The sequence below is a fragment of the Parasteatoda tepidariorum genome, chromosome 1 (genome assembly GCF_043381705.1).
Source record: "Parasteatoda tepidariorum isolate YZ-2023 chromosome 1, CAS_Ptep_4.0, whole genome shotgun sequence".
Lineage (NCBI taxonomy): Eukaryota > Metazoa > Arthropoda > Arachnida > Araneae > Theridiidae > Parasteatoda > Parasteatoda tepidariorum.
This window is the reverse complement of record NC_092204.1, coordinates 3,799,745-3,810,111: the sequence shown is the minus strand read 5'-3', so window position 1 is coordinate 3,810,111 and position 10,367 is coordinate 3,799,745.

The window sequence follows — 10,367 nt, the reverse complement described above, 5'->3', positions numbered from 1 at the left end:
AAGTGATGTTTACTCCATCAGCAAACAGTCTTTCTGGTAGGGAAAATCTTGCAAAAAATCCTAAAATGTCTCTATTTAGGGAAAAGAGGGAAAACTCAGAAATTACAATTGGTTAATGAACTTGCTCGAGTGATTCCCACGGCTTAAAAGGGAAAAAAGATCTTTATTTAAATGTATGCATACTTTGGCTAAAAATAGATTTAGAAACAGGATGTGGCTTTTAAAAGTGTGAGAAAGTATTTCAAATAGAATAATTAATTAGTATAAAAGTAGGAGTTGTTTTATAGCAAAGAAACTAACATAAAAAGATTAATAAAAGGCTTTTTATGTTACATATATATATATATAAAATATTTATTACATCAGGTGTTATCTTATTATATTGTAATAATCAGTTAAAATTATTTGAAACACTGCAGTTTTTCAATAATTACATGTCTTACACGAGTTTATATGCAATAGTTTTTTTTTATTTAAACATAAATATAATGACGTTTTCCTTCAGGGAATATTTTATATACTTTCTATTTGTTTTTATTTTTAACGTATTGCATTACAATGTTAACCAACACACAAACGTAGGCAAGTGCCAAATCGCGTAAAAAACAATAAAGCTGTATATAGTATCCCCTGATAATTAAGATTTTACGTGGAATCTTACAGTGCGTCTAATAATTTGGGCAGAGACTGTATATTACAAGCAATAATTTTAAAAAAAATGGCGGTTAGAAAAGGTGCGAAGTTGTGGAAAAGGAGCCTTAAGAAAACATTAAGTAGCATAAATATCAAAATGCTAAGTTAGGATTTTTTCGAATTAAAACTTTAACCAAACAATCTTTTTTTCTTCTTTTTAATTTTCGCATTAAGACAACCGCACAAGAAAGTAAAATAAGTATTAAACATCTCTCGCCTAAATTGACTGCAGATAAAATTCATTTAAAGATCTTAAAAGTTTTTATTCATAAACTAGATTAAAGTGTTAAAAGTCAATACACATTAGAAGAGCAACTACGAAATTTAAATGTGTGTTTACTTAGAAATTTGCGATGCTCTTAATTTCGAATATTTAATTAAAGAATCAAAACTTCTGAGTTACATTAATTTAATGTATTTACTTTAACATATACTTCACTTTTTTTTCTACTACGTTTGATTTACATTTGCATTTTAACTGATTCTTATCGTCTGCATGAGTAGAAGAAAATAAAACTTTTTGAAGAAAAAAATGTCTGAAAATACTTTAAACCCGAACTAGAAAGCATTTTTTTGAATCATGTTTTATAATTAGTTTTCAATTTTTGCTCAGAAAAATTTCTTAAACAAATTTTTATAACTTTATTTTCTCCAAATTATAATTCTTGTTATTACCAGAACATCTTTTATTGCAACGAAATGAAGTTATTGTCAGCAATTAATCACCCAGATAGCAAAAAAAGGTTTATTTTAACCCAGCAAAAACCTTTTAATGTGAACCTGAAAAGGTTTGTGATGCGGTTTACGTGTAAACCTTCTAACCTTAAAACGAGATCTATGACATTCTGCTCTATTCTACGCACATTACTCAAATCCAAAACCTTGGAAAACAACCTTCTATATTAAAACCTTCAATCGAGATTGATTTAGGGTTTTCAAGCGTAAGGAAATCCTTGAATAAAGCTAGTCTCTAGGTGAAAATAATCTTAAATCTTGGTCATTATAAGGTTCTTTTTCGCAAAGTCTTGTATGTTCAGCTAAAATCCATCTGAGCCATTTGATCCTATCGCTAGTGTGACGTCAGATAAAACGTCATGATGGACCTCAGTGGCCCTAGAGCCCCTGAATTAGAGCCCTGATAGTATAGGAGCCTTAAGTGACCCTTTTACCTAAGTTGCAATACTTTTCAAAAAAACTTTTGAAATTTTTTTTATATCGTTTTTGGATGAAAGGTTTGAAACTGCAATATTTTTGCTTTATTGAAAAAAAAAAGGTTTTTAGTACAAACATTTTCGTGACAATAAAATGAAAATTGTAACACAAGGTTGCCGTAAGGTTACATGCTTTCAAGGTCATTAATAAGAAATAGTGCAAATTCATCGCTTAAAAAATAATAATTGTTAAGATATGCCTACATAAACGTACTTTATACTCGTCTGTCGGCATTCATTCGAATCCTTCACTACGTAATTTGTTTCATAGCTGTCCTAGCAAAAAAGGCTGAATGAAGTAATTAAAAATATATTTAAAACAAGTATTATAAAAAAAACTTTAAGTCAATTCTCACTTAAGTCAACAAAGAAAAATTTTATTTTAGTTTTTTTTTAATAAATATTTACAATATTTTTTTCTCACATATGAAACTAAAATTAACTGATTAAATTTAATGAATGCATTAATATTTGAAAGAAAACTGTATTAACATAAAGTGTCATTCCACTACAAGTTTGAAAAAATATATTAAAACTTGAGTGTATGAATAAAAATTATTTTATGAACAATAGAAAATCTGAACATGATATAGGGAGAGTATGAACTAATAGTAGGAATTGAAAGAAAAAAAGGAGGCGTGGTATCAGACAACTATAAAAGTATAAATTGGGTGACGTGGACCACACGTGATACCACACACTGTTCTTTATTGAATTTATCTCACTCAGAGAATGAAAAATAATTAAATATTTAAATGTGCACAGTAAACTATTTTTTTGAAGTTAAACTTCTTATGCGACTTCCAACAAGGTTGCGTTAAACGTTTAACGCTACATTTTTATTGGTCGGGAAATCACGTGGTAGGATCCAGTTTTCCCTCATTCATTTCCGTATTGTTTTGGTTCTCACTAGCATAAAAGTGTTGTTTTTCTATAAATATTTTTTCAGTTTGTTTTGATACACATATAATTTAATAGGATAGTATTTTTTATTTTCAAATTTAGTGGATAACAATTGTAAAAAATGAGTGAAAACAATCCCACGGACAATGCGACGGATTTAAGGTTATGTCAAGGTACGTCTCTTGTGAATATCAATTGATTGTTAGGTTTTCTCTTTTGAAATTACATTATGACGCATTCACATACATTATTAATACAAATACATTTTCCAGGGCGAGACGATGAGGCAACCACAAGCACTTCCACTGGTTCAAGAGGTCCACGAGGGAAAAATGCACAATATTACCGTGATTACAGAGCACGGAAGCGAGCGGAGCAGGAAAAAGAGTCGTTGAATAGAACTAGTGATCCTTCTACGACTGCTGATTCTTCTACAATTAACGTCGCAGGTTGCGAAGTTTAACTTCTTCCGCGCGGAGGGACTCCACGCACTATTTTTTTTTTGTTTTTTGTTTTTGTTTAAATAGAGATATAAGTTAGAAATTATCACTGATGTTATCGTCAAAATACGTGATAAACTGAATGGTTTATAGTACAATTTAAACCAATAACTATCGTTTAACCCATCAGAAAATTCCATTTCGTTTTTTGCTCATCCCTATTTAATAAATGAATTAATGTTTCAAAAAACTGTATTCACATCAGCTGTCATCTACTACAAGTTTAATAAAATGTATTTGAGCTTGAATGGAGATGAATAAAAAGTATTTTATTAACGATTGAAAATTCAAACAATAGAGAGTGTGAATTAATAGTAGGAATTGAATTAAAGCAAATTAAATTAAATGAACTGAATTTTTTTATCCAAAAAATTTTTATCTCGAGTTTTTTTTAATTTTTTTTTAAACATTTCTTTTAAGTTTGAAGAATCATGAGATGAATCATAATAACAAAAAACCAGAATGAATAGTTCTAAATAATTATTTTTTTAATTTTATTTGACGAAAACATGATAATTTTCTAAATTATTTTGGCTACAGGTTAGCAGAGAATACTCCTTAAATTTCGAGCTAAAGTGTTAGCGACAATAATAAGCCTAATTGCAATTATGAAAAGATTGTTATTAATGAGCGTAAGAAAATCTCGTTACGCCATGTCTTAGATTAGCTTTATTTTGTGTTCTCGATAATTAGAAGATTTTTCCGACAAATATTAGGTTTCTTCATTGACACAAACAACATTCGTTTCTTAGCTCTTTTCCTACAGTTAAATGAAGTAATTGAGAAATAATTCTCTAAATAACTCTCTACATCTTCTAAAATTCTCTAAATTTTCTAAAATTCTCTAAATTTTCTAAAATTCTCTAAATAGTTCTCTAAATTCTCTAAAATCCTCTAAATCGTTCTCTAAATTCCCTAAAATTCTCTAAATAATTCTCTGAAATGCGACAAAAAGGGTATTCTCCATATTTTAAACATAACGAAACAGTCACGTAAATGCTAAAACTACTGATATTAGTACAATCCAAAATATAAAACGGAGCGAGGGCTAGAAAAAATTGAAAAAAACAATATTAAAACGAAAAAGCAAAAAATTAGAAAATAGAATTTGTCGCACATTCAAATTTTTAATTTAAATGTTTTTATCGTATTTTTATACTACCCCCCCAAAAAAAAACCTTTTTTTCGTATTTTCATACCACCCCCTCAAAAAAAACATTTTTTTTGTATTTTTTATACCACCCCCTCAGCAATCAATTTTAGAAATGCTAATTTTTTTATTTTATTTTATAACCGTCGTTGAACACAGTCGACCCAATTTTACGACTACTAATGCTCAACTACGGCTATATATAAGGCTATAGCCTTATAATTTTGAACCCAATACAGAAGACAAGGAAACTCCTGGATCAAGTATTGGGAGAAATTGGCTTTCATGGATGACTTTTTAATGGAACTAGCCCGCATTTGCTTTGCATGGAGAGGAAGACCACGAGAACCTTCTATGGTTAGACTGAGGATATTTCACGTCAGCACGGTGGTCAGTGCAAGGCGGATGCGGAATTCGTATCGACCAGTCATGGCTGCTGACCTCATCAATTGAATCATGAATTGATTTAAAGGAAGTATGTTTATTAAACTCAAAAAGTCCACCACCATAAAAACAAGTTTTTCGGACTCATGAGTCGTTATAAACAATTGACTCATGAGTTATCCTGAACAATTGCTTCATGATATAACAATAAAATTTTGGATTCGTTAACTCACAAAGTGTCTCATAACGACGTGTTGATCTGACGCGTGGGCTCCTTTGACATCTGAACTGAGTTCGTAATACCACCACAACATACTCAACGCATATTTGTAATTAATTCAAGTATTTAGATTATTGGTACATCACCAGGCTACATACAACACAAACAACATGCAACAAATGTTTTTAAAAATACAGCATCTTATTTACGCTAGAAATAAATCTTGCTCCTCCTTCTGATGCTGTGTTGTTTTTTTTCCAATTAGTTCACACTCTCCCTCTATCTTGTTCAAATTTTCAATTAGTTCACACTCTCCCTCTATCTAGTTTAAATTTTCAAACGTTCATAAAATACTTTTTAATTCAGCCATTCAAGTTCAAATAATTTTTTTTTTTAAATTTGTAGTTTATGATACTTGATATTAATACAGTTTATTCAAATAATAAAATATTAAATTCAATTAATGAATTTTAGTTTTATATGAGAGATAAAAATGTAATTATTTAATAAAGAATAACTAAAATAAAATAAAAATTTCTTTGTTGACCTAAGTAGGAATTGACTTTTAAAAAAAAATTTTTATTGCTTGTTTTCACTTAATGTTATTTAAAATTATATTAGCTTCGCAAATAACCATAAGGCAATAATAAAAAGAAAAAGAATATTGCATTTACATAATTGGGTGAAAAAGAAGAATTACCTATACTGTAATACCATTCCAGCCTCTCTCTAAAACAGTCATTTCTTATGATTCGAAGGAATTTATTTGTCTTTTTCACCTGTCCCTCGCCCCCCAGCAATCCACCACCCGTCTGGAAATATCGTTCATTCCTTTATCTTCCAGCGTCTGAGAATCTTCTTCCCCTCCTCCTCCTCTTCCTCTATTACTAGATTAGATTCTTGGATTTGATTATCCAGAAAATAAAATCACAAACGGCAACAATGCCGGAAAGTTTTTTTTTTTTGTGCAGTATTTTTTCCCTCTTTTTTTTTTTTTCAACCACCAAACTACCCCTGTTTCTCTTCCAAACCCCTTATAGAACGAAACGTAAAATTAAGGACGGGGGGGAAAGGTTAAGTAATTCTGAATCTTAATAAAATTTTCCCGGAAAAAGAAAAAAAACGTAACTTAATCGCAAATAAATGGAAAGCGTTAAATTGAGAATAAGAATTGTGTACATACGGGCATTTTAGTCCTATCATTAGATTCTAAATAAATATTAAAATTGTTTTTGATTTTGAATTCCCAAGTTAAAGTTCTTGATGGTCCCATCAAAAAAAATTTGATCGTTTAAGTTGGTTACAATACGAATCATACGGTCCATCATCATCTGATGGGCACTTTCATCCAACATTTTTCCTTATGCGTTCATGGTTTTTTATGTCCTTCTATGATTCTGCTTCAATACGATGATGGTTAACCATTAAGAGAAGTTTGATTCGCATGGACCAACGATCCATGATGGTTCCAACTATACATTTCCATGATGGTTTAATCGGAATTCTCGTTGGTTCTCAGGGATATACCATCAAAACAATTTGGGTATTTTAATGTTCGACCATCATAATTCAGTCCGAATTCCTACATTGGGATGATGGTTGTTAATGATAGGTTCCAACATTCGATTTCTACAAAACTATGACTGAAATTTCTGATGGTTTAACATAAGCACACCATCACAACAAATTGCTATTCTTATGTTGGACCTTCATAAATCAGTCCTATATTGGGGTGATGATCACTTATGTTGGTTACCATCAAGAAATGTAATGGTTCATGATGGAATTATTGATGGTTACCATTAAAATTATGCTGGTCCATCAATAAAAAACCATCAAGCATTTTGATTTGGGTTGTTGTGATATTGTAAGTTACTAAATCTGACAGAAAAACATAATTTTTCTGAAATACTTTTTTTAAGCATATTTGGATCTTTAGCCTCCAAAATATAGAGGGTGGCCGCAATCTGGGAAATGTGGTTCCAATAGTTTAATCATGAGAGGGCTCGAAAATTTGGACCCCTTAAACTTAACTTTAGTTTCTGTGCATTTCGTTGTATCACGAAATCTTTTTTAACTGATTGAAAAATGTTTGCACAGAATTATGAAATTCGTTCATCCGAATATTATTTCCATGCAACAAAAAATAACTTCTTATAAATATTTGTTATTTTCTATTAATTTATTTAATAACAGTCGAAAATTTTTGAATTGTAAATTATTTGTATCATTTTAAAAAGTTTAATTTCATATCGCAAAATAAAAAATTTGAGAGAAATTGATCGAATAGTTCCTGAGAAAACAAATTTTACAATATCGTATTTTTAAGATTCAATTTTTCAGAAACTATTTGACCGATATCATTCAATTTTTTTTCTTATTAATTTCACATTTTTAAATGGTGTAGAAAACTGTATACCCAACGAAATGTTGACACAGGTGAGCATTGGAAATAAAAATAATGATAATAATAATGTACTTATTATTTATTATTTATCATTGTTATTAATTGATATCAGATTCCCATAAAATCTAAAAGAACAATGCGCCAATTCTTAATATTTTTAAACATTTAAAGCAATCCACTCTTTTAAGTCCGGTGGTGAATTTTTAATAGTTATGTGATAATCGAATAAAATAGTTTAGAACACATTCTATTGAAACATGCCCAAAATTGGTACGGTATACTTAAAATTAATCAGTCATTTAAAAGAGACATTTTTTTTATGAAATGGAAGTTATTGGTAAAAAAAATTATAAGACTAATAAACGTAAGTATATTTATCACATTTTACCTAAAAATATATACTTAAAACAAGTTCGAATAAAAATTTATTATAAGCTGAAAGTTGTTTAAGGCTACAACACAAAAATAACTTTATACGATGCTAAAATCTTTCGACAATTACAAAAAATAAACAGATATTTAAAAATTATTACGCAATGTTCATAGGAAACAATTTTAATTAATAAAAATAAATTATGCATACATTAAACTAAATATCTAATAATCACATTTATAAACTATATTAATACTTATCGATTTCAACATCAAGATCGTTAAGATCGAAATATTTTTAAAAATTTCTATAAATGCTTTTCATGAATTACGACAAAAAATTTATAAAAATAGAATTATTTCTTTAAATTATTAAAAAACTGTATAGAGATTTTAATTTTTTATTAAATTATAAATAGTTTTTTTTTTCGTGTTTCTCTTAAAGTAATAATTTTTAAAAATTTTGAAATTTTGGAAAATTATTGAGAAGGTACGTACCCCTCCCCCCGACGCTACGCCTACAATAAAAAAATAATTTACATTAAACTGAGTTATCTCTTGATTAAAATAAAAATAAGAAATTTCAATAGGAGAAAATAAAAAATTGTAACAGTGAACATTTGCCATCTAGTGGTAAAATTATAGACTATTTTGCCACTTGACTTTTACGACCGAATTTTCTCTAAAAATAAGTCACAATTTCCTCGTCTTTTTTTATTTCATGTTCGCTTATGTATTTCATAATAGCCTAAGAAATTTTCAATAATTTTTAAAATAAATACAAGAACATTATATGTTATTGTTCGTAAGCTTTAATTTTTTTTAGTATAATTATTTTTAATTGCTTGATTTCGTATTTAAAAAGTTACTATAGTTTAAACTTAAAAGTATAGAATTTATTTATATCATAAAATAATTTCCAGCATATATATATTTAAAAAAAAATAAAGAAACAAAGAAAGAAACTTGGTAAAGAAAAGATAAAATAGATAAATGGATAAATAATAGAGACCTATAATAGTTTGAAACATAAAGTACAGAGGGCAGCACCATAAAATTTTTATAAAATTATTTTTATCCCTATAGTTCGAACTTTAAATGTCTGAAATGATTATTTTATACAAAAAACTTTTTAAAATTTTTGTACTTTAAAAGTGTCTAAAAACCATGAGCTGTATATGACAAATGTTATACGAGGGGAATTAATTTCACAACTTTGAATCGTAAAACCTATATATTTTTAGTAGCATTCCAAATATAAATTTGTAATGGCATTCAAAATCTCAAGATTTAAATTAAAATGTGAACAAAACAGTTAAACGTGCCCAGTATATATTTCTAGAACTCCAGGAAGTTCTGTTCCACTGATATTTGAAAAAAAAAAAAATTCCTTAATGATTATTTAGTCTTCAATTTTTAAACTTTATTTCAAGAATTAAAAATGCAAAAACTTTTTCCAATTCCTACTATTAGTTCACTATCTTGTTCAATTTTTCAATCGTTAATAAAATACTTTTAATTCACAAGAGTAAATAAGCACACCAGTAAAAACGCATTTTATGAAAAATCTCTCGCCATTTTAGTGCAAGTGGAAATACATAACACTAAAATTATTACATATTTAGAGCAAATAAGACCACCATTAAAAACACATTTTATTAAAAATTCTCGCCATATTTGTGTAAACGGAAATACATAACGTTAAAATTAGTTCTAATTAAAAGCAAACAAACCTACCAGTAAAAAAGAAATCGAGAAAATTCTCGTTATATTAGTAAAAATAGAAATACATAATATCTAAATTAGTACTTATTAAGAGCAAATGAGCCCACCACTAAAAACGCACTTTTGGCCTTTCTAATCAAGACTCGTACTGGTATCTGAACCTTAAGTCTTCTAAAAAATCATGAAGAGATATAAATTAAATATTGGTTGGTTGTTGTAGTTCATTTACGTCACACTAGAGCTGCACAATGGGCTATTGGCGACGGTCTGGGAAACATCCCTGAGGATGATCCGAAGACATGCCATCACAATTTTGATCCTCTGCAGAGGGGATGGCGACGCCGCTTCGATAGCCCGACGACCTGCACGCGAAGTCGAGCACTTTACGGTTGCACAGTTTAACGAGGGCCCGTACCGCACACCCTCGGTCCCTACGCAGACTGATCCAAGTGGTCCCCCACCCGCACACTGACCGCAGCCAGTGATGCTTGACTTCGGTGATCTGCAGGGAACCGTGTCTTAACGATCAGTCCACTGCGGGACTAAATATGGGTTGGAAAACCCTAAATGTTAAAGAATATTTGAGAACACTAAGGTGTCATAAATGTAACTGATTGGGCCATATAGCAAAAAGAAATTATGCTTTGGATGAAACCAGCATGGACACAAGATAGCTGAATGCACAAACTGCAAGGAGGTAAATGAAAAATTTGGATTGAGATTTGACACGAATCAAGCAGCTCTTCAAGTGTCCCTCAATGACTTTTTCCTACACAAAATTTTTGATAGTTTTCCATTGATG